This window comes from Crinia signifera, chromosome 3 (genome assembly GCF_055691185.1).
Source record: "Crinia signifera chromosome 3, ASM5569118v1, whole genome shotgun sequence".
NCBI lineage: Eukaryota > Metazoa > Chordata > Amphibia > Anura > Myobatrachidae > Crinia > Crinia signifera.
Window position 1 is genome coordinate 221678038 of NC_139219.1, and position 16237 is coordinate 221694274.

Genomic DNA, 16237 nt, shown 5'->3' on the forward strand with positions numbered 1-16237 from the left:
ACTCATGCGGACCAAAAGTGTGTGAAAAATTCGCATTTTTATCGCATCCAGATGTTTTCGTACAGAAAAGTATACAAATCGCTTATTTAATGGAATGCGTTTTCGCAAATCGCACTTTTAAGGTGTCTAATAATCGCACTTTTTTCAGACCAGGTTCTGTTGGGCGATTTGGCCCAGAACTCACTTTAGTAAAGTGCACAAATGGTTAATTTCAGCACAGGTGCCCTCAATTTCACTCAGAAACACCCCTACATATACCCCAACATCATTAAGGACACCTGTGAGGGTTTGAGACATGGAGATTTTGCAGAGTGGTTTGGAGTTGCTCATTTGTGATGTGGCCCATTTGGAGGCGCTGCGCAGAAGGGAGGAAGCTGCACACCAGATCCAGGTAGCCCCCCGACTACTGCATACCCCACGTATGTATCGTGCTCGGCAGTACCTGGACTCCCTCTCGGATCAACAGGTTGTGGGGATGTTTAGGCTGAACCGCAATAACCTGTTGGACTTATATGAGCAGGTGAGAGATGATTTGGACCCTTTCGGGGGAGGCAACTTTGCAGTGTCTGGGCTGCAGAAATTAATGTGTACCCTCTACTATTTCTCCACAGGCTCCACTCAGTCTGTGACCTCATGGTCCTTGGGGGTATCACAGCCCACTTTCTCTAAGCATTTTACTCAAGTGTTACTTGCTTTAAAGAAGTTGTGGCGGACATACATCAGATTCCCACGTTCTGAGTTGGAGTGGCAGGACCACAAGGTGGCTTTCTATAGACTCTCAGCATTCCCTCATGTGCTGGGAGCTATAGACTGCACACACATTGGGATTAGGGCACCGCACGTGCGGGGCCACGTCTATGTCAATAGGCGTGGGCGGCACTCCCTGAACGTGCAGGTTGTATGTGATGCTCATCTGAAAATCCTAAGTGTTGTCGCAGGCTTGCCTGGGAACTGCCATGACGCTTATATTCTGAGACACTCCGGCCTCTGGAACCGATTTACCCAACAACAAATGCCAGAGGGCTGGCTACTTGGTAAGTACATTTTTACATATTACCCTCTCTGTCCTTATTTGTACCTGCTCAAATGTGTGTGTTTCCAGTTTCACAAGCATATTGCTGTTGTCCCAGTGTCTCCTGTTTGCACAATGCACATACCTTACCATATAAGGCAATAACTTCCTATCTGTGTTTTAGGTGACTCAGGATATGGGTGTGTTTCCTGGCTCATGACACCTTTGCGCTCCCCAGAGGGCTCTGCACAGCACCGGTATAATGAAGCCCATATTGCAACCCGCAATGTGGTGGAGCGTATATTTGGCGTATTGAAAAGTAGATTCCGGTGTTTGGACCGGTCATCGGGTACGCTGCTTTACCACCCTGCAAAAGTAGTGATGATCGTCCAGGCTTGCTGCATTTTACACAACATAGCCCTGTCCCAACCTGCCTATGTGGAGGAGGAACATGCAGCAGTCGTGCAGGAAGCCTAACCTACCACACCTCGGGTAGTGAGGGGTACGCAGAGGGGGAATCTGGTGCGTACACAAATCATCAGGCGTTACTTTTCTGGTAAGCACATGTGCCCTGTATTCCAACATGTACCTTTGCTGTAAGTGTACTCATAAACAAATTATTTAGCAATACCATCTGTTTCCACCCACATTTAGCCTAATACACAGAGCCCAACAGATGCAGCTGGTGGTGCTGACCTATCCCTTGCTGTAATCAACCTTGTAAGTACATTTGTAACATGTATGAATTAAGTTTGCTCTAAAACATGGCTCACCTGGTGGTGTGGAACTACACGTGCCAGCATGCCCTGAATAACCATTACAGTCCAAACAATGAGTGCCAGAGCTTGCTGGAATATGTAGTTCCACAACCTTTGACGGGCTAGAAGTTACCCAACACTACTTTTCAGCAATCCCATTGTCATATACCATTATACTATGTCATATTTCACACAACAATTGCTTTAAAAACAATACACAGACAAAATGGTATGCGTTTAGACATGTTTACTGCAGTATAGTATGTCATAAACAACCTGCATTTTTGTCACTCAAACATTCAAACTGTCGGGGATGTAACAAGATGTATTGCATATTCGATGCAAATTAAAAATGAATAAAAAATATGACCTATTTTCTCCCACCATCAGGCCACCTTAAACCACTTCTTGAAGCTGCACCCAGGCCACCCCGGGTCCTAATACTCCGATGGGGTGGGGAAGTGGGGGAGCCACTTACTGGAGTGCTAGATACACTACTCAGTGTAGATGCTGCTGCACCTATGACATTGCCTTCCATCTGCTGAAGTTGGGCCTGCATACCTATTAAGGCATTGGTCTGCGCTGTGCATGATTGGCTAAGTGCAGCTATACTTTGCGCAAGGCCGCCAATATGGCTATTCTGTTCCCTTACAGCAGAAGTAAGATCTGCAAAACGGGTGTCAATACTATTAGCAATGCGCACATGAGTACCTACACCAACCCGTACACTCCTTGAAATTTTTCTTAATTGAAGAAAAGTGTGACGCATGTACCCCTGGATGTTCCCTATTTGCAGGCTTTGGGAGGCCATAAATTCAATTTGGTTCTCCTTGAAATTTACCAAGGAGTTAGCTACTTGTGCAGCAGAAGCTGCTGTATGGGGTGTGTTTGTGGGTGGGGGTGGGTTGGGAGTCACCACACTTGGGGGAAGATCACTCTGTGATGACGTCTGTATTTCCTACTCAGCCGCAAAGGTCTCCACGGGTTTTAGAATGATGTCCATTTCGTCCAACATCATCATACAGGATTCTGTTGGTTGTGTTCCTAGTTGTATAGTACCTGTGGATATAGATGAAGAGGTAAGTACTGATGCATATATAGGCCAGTCTCTCTTCAGTACTGTTTTTGAAAGGGCTTGAGATGCTGAACGCACATACCTAGGGGTATTATGTACTTACACATGTACCCTGATACTGCATGTAACATTGACATTAATAATAAGTGAGATGGCTAGGTCAAATTATATTCATTTCCGTTGCAATGTAGCAGCAGGAGATGAATGTAGTGTGAGATATTGTTGATGTGACATGGGTGTGTGTACTGTATGTGTAATGGCCTGTTTTTTGTTCATTTACCTGCTTCCACAGATTCTGCTCCAACGGGCCTTCTTTTCTTTGATGTGTGAGCACTTCGGGACGGACAATCTGTGAAAGGAAAGATGGGCAGCCATTATGTACCTTGCAATGGATAAGCATTTATGGCAAAAATGCATTGAAATGACATTACTGAACAATACTTCCTTTGGTTAAGGACTACATTATTTAGTCCCCACATTATTTGACATATGTTTTTCACCTGAATTTTTAGTTAGATTATTATTAAACTATTGGACACTTTACAACTGGTGGATAATCTGTGGTATGTAGGCATGGCAGCTAAACCACCAGTACACCAATGTTTTTTGGCCCACATACATGCTAGAAAGAATGTTAAAGTGTTGATCAATATCAGCAGTTGTGGAACTACAAGGCCCAGCATTATGACCAATTTGAAAGTAGGAGCAGGCAATTTTTTTGTGCTTGACCTTGCTGGGCTATGTACTTCCACAGCAGCACTTTACTTAGCATAACAATACAAGTGAACATTACAGTTTGAAAACATTGGCATGTATGTTTAAGATTACATGTGGTCATACTTACCAGCTCTGGATGGCGTTGGCGGCCTATCGGTATCCGCGACGTGCATGCCAGGCAGGACCTCAGGGGGTATGATTCTTTTGAGCTTGACCTCATAGGACGTGTAGCAGACAGTGGTGGGGCTTCCTCCGCCAGTCTTGGTGGCCTCCTCCAACTCCATGGCCATTTTACTTTTGAGCTGTCTCTTGATGTCGTTGAACCTCTTCTTGACATTTCTGACCAGGCGCTTGTGCTGGCTTACAGCGTTCACTGCCTGGGTGATGTCCTTCCACATAGCCCTTTTCCGCTGTGCAGTGCTCTTGTGTTGACTTTTCCCCAGTAACCGGTCAAACACGGGTATGATAGCCCGGACAAGCGCAGCATTTTCCTCGTAGGAGAATCTGACCTTTTGGCCACTTTTTCTGCGGCCAGCTTCTACCTCCTCCTCCTCCTCCTCATTTTCTACTCCAGCCATGTACCCATCCTCCTCCATGCCAGTGTCTTCCTCCTCCTCACCTCCATCTTCCTCCACCTCTGACATGTGGCCCTCCTGCAGCTGCTCTGGGGTATGGAATAGGTCCTGGGTATAGGATGGGGATGCCAACTGATCCTCCACCTCCTCCTGCTGGGGCTGGTCCGCCAGGGCCTGGTCTGTGGCTGGCCTTGCTGTGGCCATGCTGCCTGCCACACTGCTGCCACTCCCTGTAATGGAGGACTATCAAAGAGTGAAATGGCGCCAGTGCCCCTTTATATAGGGGGTGTGATGCATAATGGAGGGGACAGAGGTGGGCCAATAGGTTAGGGGGTTCTTAGTCATGCGGAGACAGTTTTGTAAATCGCACTCCGGTTGGTCCAAAACTCGCACATGACCGGCGGAAGAAATCACACTTTTTTGTGTCATAAATTCGCACCACTTCGCCGCAAATCGCACTACATCGCACTTTTCAGCCTCCAAATCGCATCCCATTAAATATGCGATTTATTACCAAAAAATGCAAATTAAAAAAGTGCGAATAGCGGCGATGTGGTGCGAGATAAAAAAATGTGCATTTATCTCATCCCATAGAATGTCACCCAGATTGTTCTTAAGCCTTAGTTTTTTTTTTTTTGTGTGTGTATTATAGGTGCTGTACCCCATTATGAGAACATAATGGGGTAAAGCACCTATAATACACACGTGATAGAAAGAAAACAACTATACTAATTATTAATTTATTTGAACTATTTTTAAAAAAATGACAACATACACTGTGCGGAGTCCCAGCATCTATTTGTATGCATGCAAATAAATGTTGTGGGTGTACAGCACATATACATTATTCAAAAGATCACTTTTTTTTTGCAAATGACAACTCACACTGCTTAAATATATGTGATTAAAGATGCAGTGGAGTACATCACACACAGGTTGTACAATTTTTTTTTATTTAACTGTTTTGCAAATGGCAACTCACACTGCAGAGTCACAGCATTTAAGCGGGGTCACAGTACAGCACCTCTATGACACACACACACACACACACACATATATGTATATATATATACATATATATATATACTACCCCAATAGTGTTATTATTGGGCGCCCTAGTGTTAATTTAAAGAAAATTTCGGTCTTTCCTTATTCTCAAGATTTTTCAAAAGAAGCATACATATAGTTTACACTTATAAAAGTATTTATTAAAACATGAGTTTCCTAAAACAGGTTCTTCTTGTCATAGGAGTACAATCATTGGTTTTACAGATGAAATCAAATACCCAACGCGTTTCGTCTTTTAACAAGACTTCATCAGGGATAAAATAATTTTTACAGTAATCTTCGTTATAAAAGATGGTAGCTACTGTAAGAGGACTTTCTTAGGACCTCCTTAATAATTCTGAACTTTGAAGTGGACCATACAAGGATAAGTCCAATTCCTGTAATTACATATTTTTAATCAACTATGCTGGTGTCATCTTCAACTTTAGTCTAACCAGGATACTGAAAAATATAAGTCCTCTTACAGTAGCTACCATCTTTTATAACGAAGATTACTGTAAAAATGATTTTATCCCTGATGAAGTCTTGTTAAAAGACGAAACGCGTTGGGTATTTGATTTCATCTGTAAAACCAAAGATTGTACTCCTACCTGTATGACAAGAAGAACCTGTTTTAAGAAACTCATGTTTTAATAAATACTTTTATATGTGTAAACTATATGTATGGTTCTTTTGAAAAAATCTTGAGAATAAGGAAAGACCGAAATTATCTTTAAATTAACACTAGGGCGCCCAATAATAACACTATTGGGGTAGTATTTGGGTAGAGGAAGCTCCGCTAGTAGGGAGCTAAGTGTTATTGGCGACCGCTTACCGATAGCGCAATTCCAGGAATTTTGTTGTTTATATATATATATATAGGGTCCGGGGGGATGGCGGCACTCTTGTAAAATAAGACTCCACACTCAAGCATATAACACCAACGTTTCTGGGCAGATTCGCCCCTTTATCAAGGTGCAGGAAGAACCTATATATATATATATATATATATATATATATATATATATATATATATATATATATATAAACTTCCAAGTTCCTACATTAAAAAATGATTTGCTAACCGCCTGTATCTAGCTGGTCCAATATAAACACTAAGGGGATTGGAGTGGACTGACAGGTCAGCTCATCAGCAGTAGAGTGGATGGTCATCAGACAGATAGGTCAGCTCAGCAATGGAGTAGATGAACAGATAGTTCAGTTCCGATCATGGATGGACACTGTACAGATAGGTCAGCTGAGCAGCAATGAGGTTTATGGACATTGGACAGGTCAGGTCAGCACATACATCTCCAATGGTCCTTTATGAAATGGCAACCAAATTAACACAGGAGGACCTTGTACATTAAATACAAAACCCAAAAGAATCCCACACCTGGATTATGTTTTGCTTTGATTTTGGAACCCAAGCATGGTGCAAAATCCCGAGCCCAGATTCCTTCACATCCCAGAAATTCAGATAATCTCAGTTTTCAGAAACACGAGCCTGCTCATCTCTAATCCAAATTTCCCTAATTTCACTTATACAAACACTTCATCTCAAGCAAGGCCATATATGGTTTCTGCACAATCCCTTGTACTTCTATTAAATCATTATGCCTACTCACTCACCTTCAGCAACAATTTAGTATTTTGTATGTCGTTAATAGTGTGCTTTTGTTTGGCCACTGAACAGGATAACAACAGAGTAAGGAAGCGCGCAGGTAACATTGTAGAAGATCATTTGCAGCCATGATCTATTCCAATTGCTGTTATCTGCCAAACTGTACAGATTGCGGTTTGTAAGGAGCTCAACACAAAGGAATAGTTTTTCCCCCCAGGCTGTCAACTTATTCAATTTCTGAGATAGTTAGTCAGCCAGGGTATGTGGAATTACAGTATATTGTATTCTGTTGTGATTGTATGTTGTATGTGGAATAGCAGTATATTTTATTCTATTGTGGATGTATGTTTTTATGTTTTATGTGCTCTTTTTGTGTGTTTTTTTCGAATTGTGGAAACTGAATTCCTTGTATACTGTACTTGGCCAATAAAGCTGATTCTGATTTACATTTGTGGCTAGGGGAGTTCATGCTTTCCTAACAACCAACTCAGGTCCCATTATTACGCCACTAGCAGTCAACTTAGTCATTCCTTTTTAATTGTCTCAGATGAGTCCCCATCCCTCTTACTCCTCACCTCCTTACTATTCCCCTTTTTCCCTTCTCTGGTTTTATACAAAAATATACATTACCCTTTGCCTAGTATTGTCTTTAATTCATGACTACTACGCATATTCCAACCCCATTTTGTCTAGCCGATACTTGTGTACTAGCACAGCGCCCATCGCATCGCAGACCATATCGCATGCGATGCAACGCGATATCGGCCGATGTTGTACAATGGCATTGGGTAGTATTCAATGTGATTATTCTCCGTGCATGGCGAGCATTTTTTTTCGCTCGCCATGCACTCGCCGTGTTTTTGCGGAGATTCTCCATGTTTGGAGATTCTCCGTCACGGCACTTTATACACTATTCAATGTGACTGATACTCGCCGCCCCTCACGGCGAGTATCAGCCAATCCGGCGTATGAGGTGACGCTGCAGGGAGCCCGAGGACGGTGGCAGGCAGGGAGATGGAAGTCTCCATGCCTGCCTGCCCCAGAACGTATGTGGGGGGGGAGGTGGGCTCCCCGGGAGCCAGGCAGCATAGGCTGCCCCCCCCGGGAGAGCCAATAGGGGCCGGGTATTCATTGCACCCGATTATGCATATGTAATGATCGGGGGCAGTGAATATATGAATATCTAATGAGCGGCTTGGCTCCCGGCCCCCTGCTGGCTGCTCTGTGTAAAAAAAAGGAATACTTTATCTCCAATGCCCAGTGCAGATCCCCACCCTCATCCATAGTAGCTTGCATTGAAGGATACATGCAGTTTGGGAGCACATGCAGTACTGTACATTAGATTTACATCCAACTCAAAACCTGGCTCTAGGTATTACAGCTATGAAATCATACTAGAGAATTAGATTAGGTACATTAGAGGAATGGTCAAAAGCATGGCAACTACAGTTTCATGCCATAAAAAAGGAAAATCATGCACTTGGGTCTCAAAAAAAAAATGTAAATATTTATTCATGTGCTATAAGCACATGAATAAAAATAGCATGCCCTTTCACAGATTAAAATTCCTGATTTTTTTACACCAAATTAAAACAAAAAACCTTTTATTGTAAAAGTTCATATTCCACTTCTCCATGAAAAGATGGAGAATTGCTACACGGAGAGACACGGCGAAAATCACTTAGAAAGATGGCGAGAAGTGCACGTTGAATAGGGTTGCTCACTTTTTGAGAGCAAAAGTCTCCGTCCAAGGCAAGAAAAGCAAAAACATGGAGAATTTTTCTCATTGAATACTGCCCATACAATTTGAAAATTGTATGCCATTGTATATGCATACAATGCCATACAATGCGATGCGATTATAAATTGTATAAGCATCCTAATGGGTGCTTACAATGGTTAAATGCACCCCCACGCCACCCCCCAAGTATAAACATGAACCCGAAGCGTGGCGAGCGCAGCGAGCCCGCGTGGGGCGGCGGTACACGTCCTACGACCTTTTCATACCCCCACTATCCACGCCGGCGTGGAGTTGAGAATAGAAAGTGTGGCGAGCGCAGCGAGCCACCGAGCCCGAAGCGTGGCGAGCGCAGCGAGCCCCGGGAGGGGACGCGGATACCTTCACAGGTATCCGCGTCCCCTCGCGGGCTTCACAGGTATCCGCGTCCGCTCGCCACGCTTCGGGTTCACGTTTATACTTGGAGGGTGGCGTGGGGGTGCATTTAACCATTGTAAGCACCCATTAGGGTGCTTATACAATTTAATATCGAATATGAGTTAAAATCGCATCGCATGCCATCGGGTGTATGGCATGCGATGCGATTAAAATATCGGGCGACTAATTATCGGGGCGCCGTGCTAGTACACAAGTACCGTCCAGCCTTTATCAGAGCCAGATTAAGGTCTAAATGGGCCTGGAGCTGAATGATCAAGGGCCTATTATGTGCAATAATAGGGGTTGTGGCCAGCACCTAATAATGTGGGGGGCATGACCTGTGTTCTGTTTGGGTGGTCTGCTCATGGGTGTGTCTGTATTTGTGTAAATACTTTCAACTAAATATATATGCCTGGAAAAGGCAGGGGGCTGGCATAAGAAAAATGCAGGGAGATATATTGGTGGGTGCACTCCAAAGGTGCACCCGCAGGACGTCAATGTCCTGAGATACTTGCAGGGTGAGACGGCACTGCAGTCATAAAAAAAATACTGAAAGCTGAAACTTGGTAGACAACATTTCAGCACCTTTTATGTGGTCACCTAAGTTTACCACAACATATACCCCTTATACAAATCATGCAACACAATACTGTACTTGCCTCTATTACATTATGCCACATGGAATGAGCCAAAATTCACACCGAGTGAGCCAAAATTCACACTATGGCACACAGATTGAGTTACAATTAACGTTATGCCACACATATTAAGGAAACATTCACATTGTGCCACATGGATTGAGCCAAAATACACACTACACCAGGCATATCCAAACAGTGGCCCTCCAGCTGTTGTGAAACTACACATCCCAGCATGCCTTGACATAGATTTAGCATTCCCTAATAGCAAAACTGTGGCAATGCATGATGGGACTTGTAGTTTCACAACAGCTGGAGGGCCATAGTTTGGACATGGCGCGCATTAAAAATTTACACCATAATGCCCATTACATGTTAAGACACACACCATAATCTCCATTACGTATTATGCCAAACACCATAATGCCTATCAAAATTTATGCTACATAAGTGTTGCTTACCTACATGTTCATTGCCAGGGGTTCCATGTTCGTTGCCATGTGGGATTACATGCTCATTGCCAAGGGGGAATACATGCTCGTGGTAACTTGGGGACAGCCGCCGCCGGGCAGAAATGACAGCCATTGACAGCCGGGCAGAGAGCAGGGGGCTGCACGGCTGTATTCATGTATTCATGTATTTCTTTCACACCAGAAAATGCAGGGATTTACCCGGGAATATGGTCCCAGGATCATGCAGGGACATTCCCGGACTGGCCCCTTCTACACCAGCCTAGTCCCTGCATTTTCTGGTGTAGAAGGGGGGAGAGAAAACCATCCCCGCCCCCATTTAAACAACCAGCTATATCTTCGGAACCAACTGACCCAATTACATGCAGGCTTCGAATGATTTTGGTCCCGTGAAACTGGGCCGTTTGGTTCCAGAGAAATCTGTCCTCAAACAACATGAACAGCCATGAAATTACATTTCAGAACTGAAAAAAATTGGTTTACCCGCAATATTTCTAGAACCAATGAACCCATATGGGCCAGGTATTAGATTGAAGGCCCAGCGATTTGAGCTCAACTGAGATCAACCTCGAGCTTCTGTGATGCTGGAGGGGGAACTGGCAGCCGTTGGAACCTGGTGGAGGTCAGAATTAGTGGGTCCAATGTTATCATATGAGGGAAAAGGTTCCATGTTTGCATGGCGGTATCTCCGGTTCCCGGGGGGCTAGCGACACAGTGCTGGTCTCGTTGGAAAGCCCTGGCCCTCAGCTACAAAATGAACCTATTGAAGAGTGGGCCTGGAGCTGTAGCTCCATCAGGTCCATTGTTAATCTGGCCCTGGCCTTTATGTCGGTCCATGTACAGTAGTGTTCACACTAGGTTTGTTTTACAGGACGCAGCGCCATGCACTTTAAACAGGTTTTACTGTGCTCCCTTATGCCGTGCTGTTGAAGTCCAGTCCTCTGCTGGGAGTGGGATAGGATGCGGCTGGAAGAGCTGATAGCCACTCTCAGCAGAGGAGGGGAGCAGCCTGACAGTGCGGCGGGGGGACGGGAATGCGGGTGGAATAGCTGACATGCTGCTCAACTCAAAGCAGCATGTCATCTATTCCAGCAGCATCCCATCCTCTGCTATGCTGACACGCCGCTCAACTCCTCTGTGGATAGCAGCATATCAGCTTTTCCAGCCCACTGCGCAATGAGCATGTAACTTCCCCTTGGCAATGAGCATAAAATATCCCCTGGGCAAGGAGCAGGAAATACCCCCTGGGCAATGAGCATTCAATACCCCCTGGGCAACAAGCATTAAATACCCCGTGGGCAATGAGCATTAAATACCCCCTAGGCAATGAGCATTAAATACCCCCTGGGCAATGAGCATTAAATACCCCCTGGGCAATGAGCATGCAATACCCCCTGGGCAATGAGCATGAAACCATCCGTGGCAACCAGTATAAAACCAGCATGGCACCCAACATGACAACCCCCGTTGGCAACGAACATTTAGGTAAGCAGCACTTATGGGGCATAATATGTCTTAGGCCTTACGGTGTGTGGCATAGTGTGTAATGAGCATTACGGTGTGTGGCATAATGTGTTATGGGCATTAGGGTGTGTGGCATAAGGTGTAATGGGCATTATGGTATGTGGCATAATGTGCAATTAGAAATATGGTGTGTGGCATAATGGGTAATTGGCATAATCCTGGTGCAGGGTGCAATTTTTTTTTTGTTTCTAATATATATATTTATATAATAAATTTTGAATGTAAAATGTGCCCTCCCGATAGAAAAATGTGCCCTGTTCGGTGGTTAGTACTCTGCCCTGAACAAATCCTAGAGTGAACACTAATGTACAGTATACTTGTTCTGAACTGTACTGTTATTGTCTGGGAAGATTGTTTTTCTGTAGGTTTTCTTGAATAAAAAATGATATTTAAAAAAATAGCAAAGTACATAATAAAAAAGTAATATATCTATCAGTGGCGTAGCTAAGTTTTGGGCGCCCCCCCCCCTCCCCGTCGCCGCCCCACCAAGCACCCCTACCCCCCCCCCCCCCGCCCCACCGCCCATGCAAACCCCCCCTCAATCCCCCACAGCCTTACCTATCGCGCTGGTCCCGGCAGCTCCGTTCTTCTGATGAGGACCACCAGAAAATGGCCGCCCCATACAGCAGACAGTTTCAGAGAACTATGTGCTATATGGGGGTGGCCATTTTGTGGTGGTCCTCAGCAGAAGAACGGAGCCGCCGGGACCAGCGAGATAGGTAAGTCTGCGGGGGATTGGGGGGGTTAACTATAGCACCGCAGCCCCCGGCACCCCCTCCCCCCCCGCGCGGTGGCGGGGGCTGTGGTGCTATAGTTACGCCGCTGATACCTCTCATACATAACATCTGTCACATAATACAGTATTTAAATAAGAAAATGTACTTAAAATGATACTTAAACTTAAGATTTCTCTGCACCAGTTCAGGTTGTTATTATTATTTACAGTATCCAATAATGTGCACATACTGTACCTTATCATGTGCATCCTGTTCAGTAAAGAGCGTTTCAGATGTTACTGTTACATTTACAGACCTTTTCCTCACATCTATAGACAAGACAAAGCTCTTATAAGACAGCATAGCAACCACTGCTACACGCATGCACAGTGAGGAAAATATGTTATCCAATCATCTGAATACAACTTATGAATACATTTGATATATTCTTAAAAACATGTCTAGACTAAAACATTGAGAAAGTGACTGTTGTCTAAGTATTCTTGGTTATCTAAAGTCCTCTGTGTTCTATAGTTTTTTTGCATTTGTATTGGAGGTGATTGTCTACCCTGGTGGGTAGCAGGACAAGTAATTCATTATGCATTGTGGAATGCCAGCTTTTGCTAAACATCTCTGTCTTTTACATTTGTATCTGTTCATAGACCTACAGTATAGGGGTTATTCTGTTTGAATCACAAGGCTGCAAATTTGCAGCCTTGCGAGTCCACCAAATCCGCCCAGCGAATGCTGGGCCCCCCGACCTCCCGTGCAGCATGTGTTTGCACGCAGGGTCTGCGAATGGATGTTTAGCATAAACATACATTCACAGCATGTGGGTGAACACCCACATCATTCGATGGTCGCCGACCATCAAATGATGAGGAACGTGCACGCAGATCTATGTGACTCTCAGGTCACTTAGATTTGCGTGCACCCTCAGGAGGAAGTAAGCGGGCAGCTGAAATCCGTTGCTGTCAGCTGCCCGCCCCGACAAGAATATAACCTTATGTACGAGCATATCATTTTTTTTAAATAAGTTATTGTCATTTCTATTAACTACACAATGAATGAGCTTGTTCCTGGTTTTGGGTGCATTTTCTGAAAGTGTTTTACCTGAGGACAACCATATAATTATTAGATCATTGTCTGTGAAACCACTGTACGTAGGATGTAACAAAGAGGAAAATACTTTTTGGATACCATTGATTGTGTGCTTCATTCATTATCTCTGTGTGACCTTGTATGTGTGCCATCTTATGTATGTGTGCGACTGTGTGCATGTCTGTGTGTGTTTGTTTGTTTGTGTGTGTGTGTGTGTGTGTGTGTATGCATGACTTTTTCTGTCTGTCATGCAGAAACATTCTGGGAGATAACATTTTTTATATCAGGAACTCTTGACTTTATACATTTTTGTGTATGTTTCCATGCTTAAATAGGAATTGAAAAAAATAGTCAACCTCATCATTAAAACTAACCTGAGTTAAAAATTGCATATCCGTCCTTAGTATTTTTACATTCATCACCAAAGAATGCTGGGAGGCAGTGACAGGTACGAGTGCAATCAGGCCCAATCCTGGTGCAGGTCCCACCATTACTACAGTAATTTGCCTCACAATCAAGACAGGAGCATGATGTGCCATTACCTGTAAACACAAATGAGTACAATAAGTCCACCTGTTCTGTAGGTCTAATCAATTATAACTGATAGAGAAAAGAAAACTGCAACATACAGTGATGCAACTCATAATCCTCTTAATGCCAAATGCTGGCTATGGACAGTATGCAGTATGCTATGCTTGCCTATCGTTCCCAAACAGGATGGCGTATTCAGTCAAGAAGTAGCCAATGTCAACAAAACAATTTGGCTAAATCAGAGTTTCATCAGTTTTTAAGGCTATCCGTGCTTGAGCCAGGTGACTTAATTAGTACCTAAGTCCATTTGAGTTAACCATTTGGACTCAAGCATGGTTAGCCGAATCCGCTGGATTGTAATGACATAGTTTGGAAAACTGTAGCCTAAATCATTGACCGCAGGTAGACCAGGGACCCCAAAATACATGACCATCAACAAAAGCCCATCATTATGAGCTTTCCAGCAGATGTGTAATACCCCCCAAAAGAAAAGACCACAAACATACGCCAAGAGACAGGTAATATCCCATTCAAATATATACTTTTGCCTCCTGTAATCTAAACTCTAACATTCCAGAGTATGCTTGGCCAGATATTGCCCTGCATATTTACTTTGCAAAAAATACAGCCCTGGATATAAATGTTGACACCAATTATAGCCAGTGGCGCCATTGCTATGGGGCTCAGAAGCTTAGAGGCTTGGATCTAGATAATAATGTTGCATCCCAGTGTCCAAAATTTGCCATTAAAGCAAATGGATCTGATCCAATGCCCAGTCTAAATTACATTTTCAGGGAGAGGAGTATGTAGTGGATATTATAATTGAGGGCAGTGGCGCACACATGGGGGGTTTCTGAGTACCCAGAAAACCCCCCTGACACACCAGATAATTTTTTATCTTTAAATGCAGCCCCTTTCATGACCCATGTTTAAGCCCCACCCCTGGAAGTTGGCTCCACCCCCTATTCAAACACCCCTGAATCGCGGATAATACATGCAGAAAACGAGTACAGTATCTATGTTTGTTTGCTGTGCTCACACAGCTGCTGCTACTGCTGCAGTCTTTCTGATGGTTATGGTATAAAACATAGACTGACTCATGATAGACAGTCACAAGGTCAACAGGATCAAAAGGTCAACAGGGTCTAAAGGTCGACGGGTAAAAGGTTGACATGGATAAAGAGTTGAGATGGATAAAGGGTTGACAGCGAAAAGGTCGACATGGTAAAAAGGTTGACATGGTAAAAAGGTCAACATGCGTTTTTAATGTTTATAGGGTGTCTATGTCGACATAGGTTGACATGGACCCTCTCTAAGTGTACCGCGTCCCCTCGCTTGCTTCGGACTTGGTGCCCTCGGCAAACTATTTTATTCTCCCTGCATGCCCTACTGGATGGTAGGGCATGAAATACTGCCTGTCGGCACATGTCAGCTGAAAATTTAGTAAAAAAAAATGCATGTCAACCTTTTTCATGTCGACATTTTACATGTTGACCTTTTGACCATGTTGACCTGTTGCCTGACAACCTTTAAACCCTGTCAACTTATTGCCTGATGACCATTACACCCTGTTGACCTTTTGACTGTCGACCATATGACTGTCTATCATGAGTCAGTCTATGATCAGTCCGTATACCGTTTCTGCCTGGCTCTGTCCCTCCTCCCCTCTCCAAGTACTTAATGCTGTAACTCCTGCCCGTGAAGGTAAAAGCTTCAGCAGAATTTTAATCTTAAGCACACAAATACACACACACACACATATATATATATATATATATATATATCACATATATATATATATATATATATATATATACACACACACATATAACATACATGGAGGCGTCACTCAAATAATAATCACTTAAGTCGGCAGATGCGGGATCAATGTTTCAAAGTTTATTACTTCTTCTTCGGGATACAGGTGAAGTACAATACATGTGTTTTATATATATATATATATATATATATATATATATATATATATATATATATATATCTCTTATATATTTGGCTACATCTGTCACTCAAAGTGTGCCTGAAGCTGTAACGCTGGGTGGAGCCTCTGACTCACATGACTGACTCACATGACAGAGAACCAGCCCAGTGAGCCCACAGACAGTGCCAGACACCCTCTGCCTCTCCATGTTACACAGCAAAGACACAGCTACTCACCAGACACACCAGGTGAGCGCCCCCCACCTCCATACCTCCCAACATGACCCTCTCCAGGAGGGACAGAATGCTCTGTTTGTGGACTTCCATCTTAATTTATGATTGTCATCACCTGTTTT